This window comes from Theropithecus gelada, chromosome 3 (genome assembly GCF_003255815.1).
Source record: "Theropithecus gelada isolate Dixy chromosome 3, Tgel_1.0, whole genome shotgun sequence".
Taxonomy (NCBI): domain Eukaryota; kingdom Metazoa; phylum Chordata; class Mammalia; order Primates; family Cercopithecidae; genus Theropithecus; species Theropithecus gelada.
This window is the reverse complement of record NC_037670.1, coordinates 83,210,945-83,225,724: the sequence shown is the minus strand read 5'-3', so window position 1 is coordinate 83,225,724 and position 14,780 is coordinate 83,210,945.

Sequence of the window (14,780 nt, the reverse complement as noted above, 5' to 3'; positions counted from 1 at the left end):
GGAAAATTCAGGGGGGCAATGTTCATTCCTTATGAACTTTCATGAACTCCTGGTTAATCTACAAGGAAGTAGACCCTTCAGATAGAACAAGCAGCTAGCATGTAGCTCTTAGCAGGGCCACAATCTTTTTTCCTTTGGGGAAGCAGGTTATGTCTGCCTGGTAGAGAAATGTCTGGGGGTTGTGAATCAGTCAGAGTCCAATCAGGACAGAGAAGCCACATAGTAATTTGAACAAGTATATTTAATATAAAGAACTATTACACATAGCAAGGATTGACTGCTAAGAAGTAAAGGGAACCCTAAAGAATATATTGCTCGGCCGGGCGCGGTGGCTCAAGCCTGTAATCCCAGCACTTTGGGAGGCCGAGGCAGGCGGATCACAAGGTCAGGAGATCGAGACCATCCTGGCTAACACCGTGAAACCCCGTCTCTACTAAAAAAATACAAAAAACTAGCCAGGCGTGGTGGTGGGCGCCTGTAGTCCCAGCTACTTGGGAGGCTGAGGCAGGAGAATGGCGTGAACCCGGGGGGCGGAGCTTGCAGTGAGCCGAGATCGCGCCACTGCACTCCAGCCTGGGGCACAGAGCAAGACTCCATCTCAAAAAAAAAAAAAAAAAAAAAAAAAGAATATATTGCTCATGCCAATGAGCAGGCACTACTCCTAGAACTGAGACAGAATGCTCAAAGAAGATCCCTCCTTTTCCCTCCAAACCCTCAAACCTTATTGGAAGTGACTCGGCCATGACCCATTGATTGGTTGAGAAGTTGCCATGGTGCCCCACCAGCAAAAGTTGCTGGTTACTGTATACCAGTAGATCCTAAAGCACTAATCATTAAATGCTTTGAGCTTCATGGATAAAAATATCATAGGAAATATCACTAAGTTAATATAGCATGGGGAAGAAATTTGTATTCCTGTGGCCCAGGTTGCATCAGTTTTATGACATCTCCTTCTTCTATTTAACACACTCTGATGAGACAATCCCCTCAAAATAAAATTCAAGATCATTTAAAGTTCTTGAAGGGCTCTACTTGGTTCACCCTCTGCCCATTTCTCTCCAGCTCTCTCTCTCTCTCTTTCTCTCTCCCTGTCATCTCTCCAAACACTCTCCATTCAAGTGAAAGTAGGCTCATTTCAGTTCATTAACCACCATCTCTCTTCTACTTCCAGGTCTTAGAACATATTCCTTCTACCACTTAGAAACCCTCCTGGGGTTTAGGTTTTCCAAGAGCTCAGGAGCCTGATGAGCCTCTTGAGATATGCTCTTTCTTCACAGACTTCCTGTGATTTTCAGGACACTTCAGCTGCTTGAGCAACCATATATAAACAGAACTTGAGCGGAGTTAACTAGCCTCTCTGGCTCTGTTTCCCTTGTTAGTAAATGGATGTGATAACACCACTTATGACCTCAGTGCACACAAAAGCATATCTCTCAAAGACAATTGACACAGACTAAAAGTCCTCAATAATATAGCTGTTTAAATTCTTACTCTTGAATAATGGGTTGAAGTTGGCCCGAAGGAACTATTTCAATGCTTTCCTTTAAAAACTATCTGGAATTTGGAGGATCCACTTCCTAGGAATCTCAATAAGTCTCCTTTTTAGAAAAATGTGATTATGTCTTTGTTCCAAAAATCAAGGACAGTTGACACGAGAAGGTCTAGGAGATGGAGGAAAAGCAGGGACTATACATTCAGTTCCTGAGATGATAAAAAAGGAGAGTGGGACTCTATGTTGTCATCTTTATGTCCAAGAATGAATCCTGAGCCTGAGATTGTTTAGTGAATGAATTTAAAGTGTTCCCAGATTTGCAAGGAGGTGGTGAAATAGAGAAATGAAGAAGCAATTGGCTTTATGGGAAAATGCAATGGTGCGTTTCAGCTATATTTAGGCACTACTTAGGGTACTTAAAAGAACACCACTTTATCAACAATAAAATCTCTAAAGACCTGAGAACCACCATTCTCCCTGCATTTCTTATCCTAGAAACAGAAGAAAGACAAGGAAGCAGCTCCATTCTCACAATCCACATGGTTTACTCAAGCTCTTCACTTGTACAATGGATGGGAATTTTTCTTAGGATGGCTTCACAGAGGCAATGATGGTGAGAAATTAAGATAGGCCTTAGGTGGCTCCTTGGCGGGTCCCTGGGGGCATTTTAAAGCCTAGAGCCTTGGCCGACCATCTGTTGCAGAAAGTCTGTCTCAAGCTGAGTTTGCTGAAGAGTGTGTTTTGATTGAAGGCAGCTGCTCACATCTTCACCCTGGGATGTACTGTAAGTTTCTTTTATTATAAGGACAGTTCTCAGGAATTACAGGGAGAGGTTGAGGCAGGGGAGCCTAGACAACCACAGGGCAGGAGATGTAGCCTAATGAGGGTTCTAAAAGGCATGAGAGTTCTGAAAGGAAGTGCTATGGCATCCCACACACTCCCTTGTTGGATATAATCAGAAAAGGGAAGCTGTGGCCACTGCCGACTCTGGTATAATCAAGACTACAGGAACCAGGACTATTTGGAGGGAAGAAGTCAGTTCTTTTCAGTCTACAGGGACACACAGCTAGGGCTTCTTAGGAGTTAAGGGTAGAATTTTACCCATTGCACTCTTTAATTGTGGGAACACTTCATTTTTGCATTGTAATATTTAATTTCCAGGCTTTATAATTTCAGTGCAATTCAACAATTACTTATTAAGTACATAGTACACATAGGCCTTTGTATGAGGGCCTTGGAGCCAAAAATGAAGACAGAGATGTTATTACTGCTTCATGTACTTCATAAGCTTAAGCCCTGGTGATGTCACTCATTTAAATGAATGGCATATAAAGAAATACTCATTTATTTATGTATTCATCAAATGTGTATTGAGTTTATTAATTCTTCCAAGTATTCAATGTGCCTATTAGGTCCTAGGCAATGAATTATACTGTAGCTGCAGAAAGAAAATAGGATCTTAAGTTTGCCCTGCAATACAGTGTAGTAAAAACAATAATAGTTTGGAGACTGGTGTTGGATCATTCAGGAGCCTTTCAAGATATTTTGGCTAATTAATTACATATCGATAGTGTTATTTACCTGGAGGCATTAAAGATGTTCCACATCCTGAGCAAATCACCCTCTTTGCTTCTGGGCCAACACGTACCTGAGTCAACAGGTAGGAGACCATCAGAGTGTGTTGTTCTGCCCCTTAACTCATCAAGTTTTTAGAGTTCAAGAGCAGTCACAGAGTCTGAAGCAGCACTAGATGGAGTGGGACATCTCCCTGGAGATCCTAGAGGCATGCCAAACTAATATTTTTCTCTTCTGCAAGCCCTATTCCTTACCCGCTCATCTTCTCAACCTCTTTGAGTTCTCAAGGCACACAGATTCACTTCCTGGGGACAAGGTGCTTCCATCCCAAAGCCAGAGGCCATGTCTAGCCTCCCCAGTGGGAGAATGCTGAAATGTGCTGTGCTGTGCAAGTTAACTTGTTCTCAGTTCAGATGGAGGCACTAATTGGCCAGTCTATCTGTTCCTACAGCATTACCTCTCTTTATAATGATTATCAGTGAGGGTTCTGCTTGTAAGTTCTGTGTGAGGACAGGAGATAACCAGGGAATGACAATGTTCTCTTCCTCTGGCAATCAGTCTATTGCAGAGGAAGGCTTGTGAACCTAGACACAGAGTTAGGACACATGGGAAGCTCTTTCAATGGGAAAAAGTCCAAGGCTGTAGCCACAGATCACCCCTGAGTCAGCAACCTGCTTTTCCCCTCAGTCTCTCAGGGAAGTGGTAAGTGTGGATGATAAGTTCACTAAATCCAATCTGATTTGCATTCTTCCTTTCTTCTATTCATCAGACCATCAGACTTCCTGTTCTCAAACTCATTGAGTGAGATACTCGTTGAAATATTTATTTTTAGGATTTTCTAGCTATAAAAATGCAGGCTTGCTGTCTGATATGGTTAGGCTTTTTGTCCCCACCCAAATCTCATCTTGAATTAAATCCCCATAATCCACATAATACCCACATGTCAAAGGAGAGACCAGGTGGAGGTAATCGAATCATGGGGGCGGTTTCCCCCATGCTGTTCTTGTGATAAATAAGTGAGTTCTCATGAGATCTGATGGTTTTATAAGTGTTTGGTAGTTATTTATTCATTCATTCTCCTTCTTGCCACCTTGTAAAGAAGGTGCCTTGCTTCCTGTTTGCCTTCTGCCATGATTGTAAGTTTCCTGAGGTGTGCCCAGCCATGCTGAACTGTGAGTCAATTAAACCTCTTTCCTTTATAAATTACCCAGTTTGGAGCAGTTGTTTATAGCAGTGTGAAAATGGACTAATACAGTAAATTGGTACCAGTAGAGTGGGGTACTGGTATAAAGATACCCAAAAATGTGGAAGTGACTTTGGAACTGGGTAACAGGCAGAGGTTGGAACAGTTTGGAGGGCACAGAAGAAGACAGGAAGATGTGGGAAAGTTTGGAACTTCCTAGAGGTTTGCTGAATGGCTTTGACCAAATGCTGATAGTGATATGAACAATGAAGTCCAAGCTAAGGTGGTCTCAGATGGAGATGAGGAACTTCTTGGGAACTGGAATAAAGGTGACTCTTGCTAGACTTTCACAAACAGAATGGTGACATTTTGCCCCTGCCCTAGAGATCTCTGGAACTTTGAACTTGAGAGAGATAACTTAGAGTATCTGGCAGATGAAATTTCTAAGCAGCAAAGCATTCAAATTGTGACTTGGGTGCTCTTAAAACATTCAGTTTTATGCATTCACAAAGAGATGGTTTGGAATTGGAACTTATGTTTAAAAGGGAAGCAGAGCATAAAAGTTTGGAAATTTTGCAGCCTGCCAATGTGACAGAAAAGAAAAACCCATTTTCTGAGGAGAAATTCAAGCTGGCTGTAGAAATTTGCATAAGTAACAAGGAGCAAAATGTTAATTGCCAAGGCAATGGTAAAAATGTCTCCAGGGCATGTCAGAGGCTTCATGGCAGCCCCTCCCATCACAGACCCAGAGGCCTAGGAGGGGAAAATGGTTTTGTGAGCCAGGCCCAAGGCCTTGCTGCTTTGTGCAGTCTCAGGACTTGGTGCCCTGTGTCCCAGGCATGGCTAAAAGGGGCCAAAATACAGCTCAAGCCATTGTTTCAGAGGGTGCAGGCACCAATGCTTGGCAGCTTACATGTGGTGGTGGGCCTGCAGGTTCACAGAAGTCAAGAATTGAGGTTTGGTAACCTCTGCCTAGATTTCACAGGATGTATGGAAATGCCTGGATGTCCAGGCAGAAGTTTGCTCCAGGGCTGGAGCCCTCATGGAGAACGTCTGCTAGGGCAGTGTGAAAGGGAAATATGGGGTCAGAGCCCCCACACAAAGTCCCCACTGTGGCACTGCGTAGTGGAGCTCTAAGAAGAGGGTCACTGCCCTCCAGGCCCCAGAATGGTAGATCCACTGACAGTTAGCATCGTACACCTAGAAAAGCTGCAGACACTCAATTCCAGCCCATGAAAACAGCTAGGAGGGGGACTGTACCCTGTAAAGCCACAGTGGCAGAGCTGCCCAAGACCATGGCAACCCACCTGCTGCATCAGTATGACCTGGATGTGAGACATGGAGTCAAAGGAGATTATTTCAGAGCTTTAAGATTTGACTGCCCTGCTGGATTTCAGACTTGCATGGGGCCTGTATCCCCTTCATTTTGGCCAATTTCTCCCATTTGAAATAGGTGTATTTACCCAATGCCTGTACTCCAATTTTATCTTGGAAGTAACTAACTTACTTTTGATTTTACAGCCTTCTAGGCAGAAGGGACTTGCCTTGTCTCAGATGAGACTTCAGACTTGGACTTTTGGGTTAATGTTGGAATGAATTAAGACTTTGGTGGACTGTTGAGAAGGCATGATTGGTTTTGAAATGTGAAAGGGACATGGGATTTGGGAGGGGCCATGGAATGATATGTTTAGCCTTTGTGTCCCCATCCAAATCTCATCTTGAATTTTAATCCCCATAATCCACATGTGTCATGGGCAAGACCAGGTGGAGGTAATTGGATCATAGGGGCGAAGTGTTTGGTATTTCCTCCTGCATCCATTCGCCTTCCTACCACCTTGTGAAGAAGTTGCCTTGCTTCCCCTTTGCCTTCTGCCATGATTATAAGTTTCCTGAGGCATCCCCAGTCATGCTGAACTGTGAGTCAATTAAACCTCTATCCTTTATAAATTACCCAATTTAGGGCAGTTCTTTATAGCAGTGTGAAAATACATTAATACATTGTCCTAACCATAACTACCTCTCTGGTTAATAATAAGAATTAAAGGACTTCATTCATTAGGCAACAACTTACAAAAACTCCCTGAGGAAACTGTGCCATGCAGAAGCATCTACAATCCACTCCACTTGGCCTAGTAGCTGAGTAGTAGTCACAACTGCTGACAAGCAGGCCAGAATGCTGATCATAGCTGACAATCTGTAGGGCTTTACAATTTAGAAAGCACTCTCATACCCATGATTTATGTGATCCATACAAGAAGTTTGTGGCAGGCATGTTTGATGATTATTCCTAAATCCACACCCCTTTGCTACATGACTTTTCAGTTCCTTCCATCAAAATGTGGAGTCTATTTCTTAAGCTTTTGTCTGTGGGGCTAGTCTCATGACTTGCTGTGGCTAATAGATGTTGTAGAAGTGATATTATGCCAACTCCAAGTCTCTTAGTCTGCTCGAGCTGCCAAAACAAAATATCACAGACTGGGTGGCTTAAACAACAGACATTTATTTTCTCACGGTTCTAGAAGCTAGAAGTCCAAGTTCAAGGTGCCATTATTGCTGATTTCTAGTAAGACCTCTCTTCCTGGTTTGCCCTCTCACTGTGTCCTCACATGGTCTTTCCTCTCTGTGTGTGCTGAGAGAGAGATCCCTGATGACTTTTCCTCTTCTTATAAGGCCACTAATCCTATCTAATCAAGGCCCCATTTTTATGACTTCATTTTACCTTTATTATCTTCTTATAGGCCCTATCTCCAAATACAGCCACTTTGGGGGTTAAGGCTTCAATATAGGAATTTTGGGATGACACAATGCAGTCTATAACACCAAATCCAGGCTTCAAATGGTCTTGTCAGCCTCCACTCTCTCGGGACCCTACTTCCAACTTTAGATGGGTCTGGCTAACCCGCTGGAAGACAGAGACCACATGAAGCCAAGATCGGCTGTCCCTCTGAGGCCTCCTGAGACTAGTTGGCCACCAACCAACCTGGGCACTCACTGAAGATGCTTGAGAGAGTCTAGATGAGACCAGAACCACCCAGTTGAGCCCTCTCCAAATTGGTGATTTGCATAATTGTGCACAAAATTAATTGGTGGCATTTTAAGCCACTAAGTTTGGGGGGTGGTTTGTCAAGCAACAAAATCTAACTTATTTGGCAGATACTACTTTTCTCTGCATGTTGTTGATGAAATATGGAATCTCCAAGAAATTAAGTGATTACTCAAGGTTTCATGGCTAGCAAGTCCTAAACATTTGAGTCTTCTAAATTCAAATCCTTCCTGGATTTTTGGAGGGTTTTTGTTGTTGTTGTTTTTTGGGGTTTTTTGAGATAAGGTCTCATTCTGTCACCTGGCTGGAGTGCAGTGGCACAACCTCAGCTCACTGCAACCTCTGCCTCCCAGGGTTCAAACGATTCTCATGTCTCAGCCTCTTGAGTAACTGGGACCACAGGTGACCACCACCATGCCCGCTTGATTTTTGTATTTTTAGTAGAGCTTGGGTTTCACCATGTTGGTCAGGCTGGTCTTGAACTCCTGGCCTCAAAGTGATCTGCCCGCCTTGGCCTCCCAAAGCGCTGGGATCACAGGCATTACCCACTGCTCCTGGCCTGTTTTGTTCTGTTTTGTTTTCATTAGCCTCTGATTCTGCTCCAAAAATGATCGACTCAGAGCCTGGAAACACAATGACATTGAAATGGGGCAATTTATGATGAGGCCTTTTCTGGCAAATTGATTCCTAATGGACTTTAGAGTTAATGTGTTGCGAATGTGCGTGTATGAATGTGTGAGTGTGTGTGTGTGCAAGCATTTACCTATATTTCCTCTGAAGGATACAGACTCAGGGTTTATCAGGCTCTTTGATGCCAAATGCCGGAAGGTCACCACTGAGTCTTACCAAGTAACTGCATGTTTGTTTATGCAGACCCTTGTGAGCAGTGAATAGCTTTATTGGCTGTGATGGATTTGGGGCTTGCCTGTTTATATCAGCCTGATGGGGATAGCCTCCGGGAAAGAGTGGGCATGTGTTTCAATATGTTCCTTAGTGATAGACCTCAGAGAGAGTTTCTCCAGTCTTTCCATGATATGCTGAAGGCTATTGCAGAAGCTGAGGTCAGGAACACATCAGGGCTGTAGAGACATACAATAGGGTTGGAAGATGATTGTTTTTGAGAAGAGTGACAGACAAGGGCAATGAAGGGGAAGCTTGAGCCCTGGGACTCATCATTTCCGTAAGACTTCCCTTGTACTCCAGCCCATGGAGCTCTCTGCCTTTACTAACAGGCATAACCCCAGCCTCCTATTGCAAAACCTTTGGTTTATTTCCAATATTCTGCTCTTTAAGGCAATGCTAGATAGAATAATTTGAACATAGATTTTGCATCTGATAAGTTTATCTGTAAAATTAAATTCTAGAAGAAGGCATCCTAGGTCAAAGAGTATAGATTTCACAGTTTTTTGTTTGTTTGTTTGTTCGTTTGAGACAGAGTCTTCCTCTGTCACCCAGGCTGGAGTGCAGTGGCATGATCATGGCTCACTGCAGTCTCAGCCTCTCAGGCTCAATCAATCCTCCCAAATCAGCCTCCCAAGTAGCTGCGACTACAGGTGCATACTAGCATTTCTGGCTACTTTTTGTCCTTTTTGGAAGACAGCTATGCTAACCACTACACCACCAACACCTCTGCACCGCTACTATTTTTAGTAGAAATAGGGTTTCACTATCTCTACTTCACAAACCAGACTGTTCTCAAACTCCTGGGCTCAAGTGATCTGCCTGCCTCAGCCTCCCAAAGTGCTGGGATTACAGGTGTTAGCCACTGTGCCTGGCCCACAGATTTTTATAGATAAATTTTATTGATGTTGTCACATTGTATCTATAAGGGTTGTACTCATTTACAGCATTCACAAGCAATGAAAGAGCTGTTTCCTCACACCCTTGCCAAAGAAAGTCTTTCCAAACTTTTGGATTTTAACTACTTAATAGGTAAAAAATGGTATATATCTTAGAGTAGTTTTAATTTGCATTTCTATCATAAGTGAACTTCAGCATCTCTTGGAACATTTCGATATCTTTTTATGTGAACTCTGTTGATATTCTTTGTTCATTTTTTGACCATGTTATTGGTTTAACTGGTCTCTAATTATGAGACATATGCTAATCTTATTTATCCAACTAGATTGCTTTTTAATCACATTTATGTTATGATATTATTGCATTATTATATTCTTCAACTCTCATGATATGGTTTTGGGAGTTTTGTGTGTGTGTGTGTGTGTGTGCGTGTGTGTGTGTGTGTGTGTGCATGTGTGTGTGTGTGAAAGGATTTATTATGGATCTCCAACCAGATTTTCAGTTCCCTAAGTACAGGACCAGTGAATTATGTTTACTTCTTTGGCTTACTGAATGAGGGAGAACAGAAGAACTGAATGTTACCTGGAGACTGGGATCTCATCTGTAGTGGATGGAATGGACCTAAAAAAGATACGTCCTAACCTCCAGAACCTATGAATAAGACCTTATTTGGGAAAAAGGTTTTTGCAGTTATAATTAAGTTAAGGATCTTGAGATCATCCTGGATTACCTAGGTGGGTCCTGGATAATCACTCACATACACTCAGTCAACTAATTGCCACTGCTGAGGAAACACAGAAAGAGCAAAGGGGAGAAGACCAGGTGTAGAGGAAGGGCAGAGACTGGAATTAGGAGCCAGAGCCCCAAGAGTACCTGGAGCCCCCAGCACCTGAAAGAGGCAAGGAAGGCTGTTGCCTTGTATGCTCCAGAGGCAGCGTGGCCCTGCTAACACCTTGATTTTAGACTTTTGGCCTCCAGAACTGTGTGAATAACTGTGTTTTTTTTAAGCCAGCAGTTAGTGATCATTTGTTTTGGCAGCCACAGGAAACAAATACATCATCCTTAGCTCCTGTGGTCCCTCCCTATCACATCAACTGAATACACATTATTCTGCTGACTGTTGTGAGGGGAGGAGAGGAAGGAAGGATATACAGAAAGCATAAGAGAAGAGGGAAAAGGTGGGATTGGAGTGGGGTAGAGAATGTCAAAGAGAGGAGAAGAAAGAAGAGAGGAAGAAAAAAATGAAACAAAAATGAGCAATGAGGTAAAAATGGGTTGCTGTCTGCTCAGACCCTTTGACCTTCTCTTTGTCCTCATTGGTCCACACGCAGCCTCTCTTCCTTCTTTCCCTCAGCCTCCCTCAGCCCCCCAGGCACCTGCCACACTAAGCAAGTTCATTTTTGTGCTGTTCCGACTTCCTGTCCCATCCCACGTTCTGCTTTCCAATCTGCAGGCGCCAGTGAGAGGGGAAGAAGCCTGAGCAGAGGCTCTTGCTCACCCAGAAAGTTCCACCCCACATCCCATCAGTCACCCTAAAGAGAGGCCTGGGAACCCGGGTGACTCGCCAATGCAGGGTCTCCTGGGCTCAGGCAGATACCCAAAACTTACACCACCTCAAGCACCCACTTGGAATGCTTCTGCTGTCACATCACTCTGCTCTATCTGCCAGCCACAACCCAAGTAAGTTAAACAGAGGAAGTGGCCCAGAACTGCCAAGTGTGCCCTCGGAAAAATTTCCAAAGGCAGAGGAGGAGGCTGTTATCATTTTGGGGATCATCTTCTGGGCTTTAAGTAGGGGCTTTAAGCTTCTCTGTGCTGCCTCTAGTGGTCGCTGGAAGGAATGCTACCCTAAAGGACGCAGGGGCTGCTGGTTGTTTATTTTTGTTTGTTTTTGTTTCTCGTTTTTTGGTTTTTGTTTTGTTTTGTTTTTTGCTGTGAACAACATGTATGTAACCTAAGTGTCATCCTCTGCCCATTGACCTCATTATTATTCACAAATTTCTCACCCACTTTTTGAAAAATTCCCTGTGTTTTTATCTAGGCATTTTTGATCATTTTTTCAGAGAGGATTTTTAAGCCTTTTTAAGGAATCTCCCATTTTGTGATCTTCCATTATTTTTGTAAATATTTTAAATTTTAATATGACAAAAATCCCTTGTAGTATACAGTTCTATGAGTTTGGACAAATTCATAGACTGGTATAACAATCACCCCAATCAGGAGACCAGATGATCCCCTCTCTCCAAAAATTTCTTCCAAGTGGCCCCTTTTAATCAAATCCTCCCCCACCTGTATGTCTTAGTAACCATGATCCACTGATATTACTTTTATCTCTATAGGGTTCTTTCTTGCAGAATGCCATATAAATGAAATCTTACAATCTGTAGCGTTTTGAGTCTTGTTTCTTTCACTTATGACAATGCATTGATTAGCATAATCCATCAGTTTCGTCAAGAGTATCACTGGTTCCTTCCTTTTTGTTGTTGAGTAATATTTCATTGAATGGATGTACCACTGCTTGTTTATTCATCTGCCCAGTGAGCAATATTTGGGTTGTTTCCAGGTGTTTGCAATTATGAATGGTGCTGCTACAATTTCTCGAATACCCGTTTTTGGTGAACCTAAATTTTCATTTCTCTATGGCAAATATGTAGGACAAGGGTATATTTAAATTTATTAAAAATGCCAAACTATTTTCCAGAGTGGCTTTACCATATTGTGTTTCCACCACTAATGTATGAGAGGTCTTTGCCAGTACTTGATATTGTCAGTTTTGTTTTCGTATTAATCATTTTAAGAGACATATAAAAGTATCTCGTTGTGACTTTAATTCACATTTCCATAGTGATTAATAATGTTGAGCATCTTTTTGTGTGCTTACTTACTATCCATATGTCTTCCTTGGTAAAGTGTCTAAGTCTTTTGTTCATTGTTTTAGAGTTTGTTTTCTTGTTAAATTTTCAAATTTCCTTACATAGTTTAGATATTCTTTTGTCAGATATATTATTTGCAGATATTTTCTCCCAGTCTTTAGCTTGCCTTTTGTTTTCTTCACAGTGTCTTTTACAGAGCAAAGGTTTTTAATTTTGTGAATTCCAATTTAGCATTTTTTAAATGTATTAGGCTTTAGATGTTATGTCTAAAAACTCTTTGCAAAACTCAGGATTTTGAAGATGTTCTCTTACATTTTCTTCCAACTGTTTTTAAATGTTATATTTTACTCTTAGACCTACGCACCATTTTAATTTTTGTATATAATAAAAAGTATGGATTACTTTTTTATATATATATTCAGTTGTTTTATCACCATTTGTTGAAAAACCTATGCTTCCTCCATTGAATTATCTTTGTACCTTTGTCAAAAAATAAATTGGACACATTTGTGTAGGTTTACTTCTAGACTCAATTTTATGTGTCTATCATTTTGCAAATGCCACACTGTCTTGATCACTGTGACTTTATCATAAGTCTTAAGTTAGGCAGTATGAATCCCCCAGCTTCATTTTTCTTTTTCAAATTATTTTGTGTATTCTAGTTTCTTTGACTTTCCATAAAAATTTTTGAATCATTTTGTCAATAACTAAAGAGAATTCTGCTGGGATTTTTATTGGGGTTGTAATAAAGTTATCAATTTGGGGAGAATTAACATTTTAACAATGTTTAGTCTTCTATTGCATGAGTACAATATATATTTCTCATTTGGTTCTTCGAGTTTATTCAACAGTATTCCAACATGCAGATTCTGTAAGTATTCTGTGATATTTATACCTAAGTATTTTATTTTTGGAGTTATAAATGGTACTTTTTATTTCAACCTCCAGTTTTTCACTAATAGTATATAGAAATGTGATTTAGTTTTTAATATTGATCTTGTAGCCTATGACTTTGTTGAATTCACTTATTAGCTCTAGGAGTTTTTTTTCTTTGGTATGTTACTTGAACTTTCTATGTAGAAACATATTGTCTGCAAATAGTGACAGTTTTCTTACTTCCTTTCTAATCTGTATATCTTCTATTTCTTTCCCTTGCCTTATCGAACTGACTAGGACTACTTGTATTCTCTTAAATAGGAGTGATGAAAATCTTATTCTAATCTTGAACCTTGTTCCAATCTTAAAGCAAAAATATTCAATCTTCACCATTGTATATGATTTAGCTGTAAGTTTAATAGATGCCTTTTATCACATTAAGAAAGTTCCCTTACGTTCCTAGTTTTTTTAAAGTTTTCAACATAAGTGCATATTAAATTTGTCAAATGATTTTTCTGCATCTATTGATACTATTAGGTGTTTTTTTTTTCAGTGTAGCCCACAGTGACTAATTTTTGAATGTTGAACAAGCCTTGCATTCTTGGAATAAACCCCATTTGCTCATGCTCACCTCTTTCTAGTCTCCTTCCAGTCCTACTCCCAAAGCCCCTTTGTGAAATACTGACCTATTCCAACTCCTTTCTTTTAGAGACAGTGACCTGAAAGGGTAATGATTTTCCCAGAGTCAGCAGTTAGTAGCACAGCTGTATTAGAATCCAGAATCCTGATGTTGTCCTATAAGATCAGATAAGAAGAAGTATTGAGAGAAAACAGATCTTTGAGATCTTGTCTTTGGAGAGAAGTCTGCCCAGAAACTTAGGGAGCAGTATAGTGTAGTCTATAAGAGCAAGAAATCTGGAGCCAGATTACCTGGTCTCAAATACTGGCTGTGAGACTTTGATCAAGTTATTAACCCCCTTAAGTTTTGGTTTCCTCACGTACAAACTCTTGGAATACTCAATCATCCAATGGCGACCTAACACTCAGCACATCAAAACTGAATATTCTATTTTTCCTCACCCTCAAACCTGTTCCTCATCCTCTGCTCCAAATTTCACTAAATGCCAATTTCTTCTCCCCAGGAACCCAAGCCAAATATCTTTTTCCCTCCATCTTCCTCACCCCCACATTTGATTAATATCAAGTCCTATCAAGTCCACATCCTAAAAGTCAGTTGAATCAAATCATATTTTATCCATTTCCATGGTGTCTCCTCTAGTGTAAGATTATCCTTTTGTTTTTGTTTTTTTTGCCAAAAGACTCTAAGTTTACTAACTTGCTTTTTTGCCACCAATCTTGCCCCCTCCCAGCCTTTATGTACACAGTAGCAGTGTGTAATCTTTCTAAGCTCTGTATCTGACCATGACACTATGATCTCTGATCCCAAGTTTCAGTTCCTCACATGTGACTTTCATGAGCTGCCCCAACTTTCCTCCCAAGCTTGTGTCTCATTATTCTCACGTTTGCACTCTCTGTTCCTACCACATTGAAAAGTTTTCAGTCCTTTAAAAATGCCATACTATTTCTACCTTCTAGATGTTTCTTCATGCTCACTCCTCTTCTGAGAATACTCTTGCCCTTTGTATGGCCAACTCGTCGTTTTAGCTCTATTTTGATATCCATTCATCTAGGAAGCCTTTTGTAATATACACCTTGTCCTTCTGCCCCAGTAAGATCTGGACATCATCCCAACATGATTTTACAGCACCCTATACTCCTCTTATCACTGCCTTATTACATTATATAACTATCGATTTGTCTACACTTCACCACTAGTCTGAAGCTGCTCAAGGTCGGAGACCATGTCCCATCTCCTCACTGTTGTATCTCAGGTGTCTAGCACCTCTGGGCGCATAATGGTTGCCTAACAAATGTTAG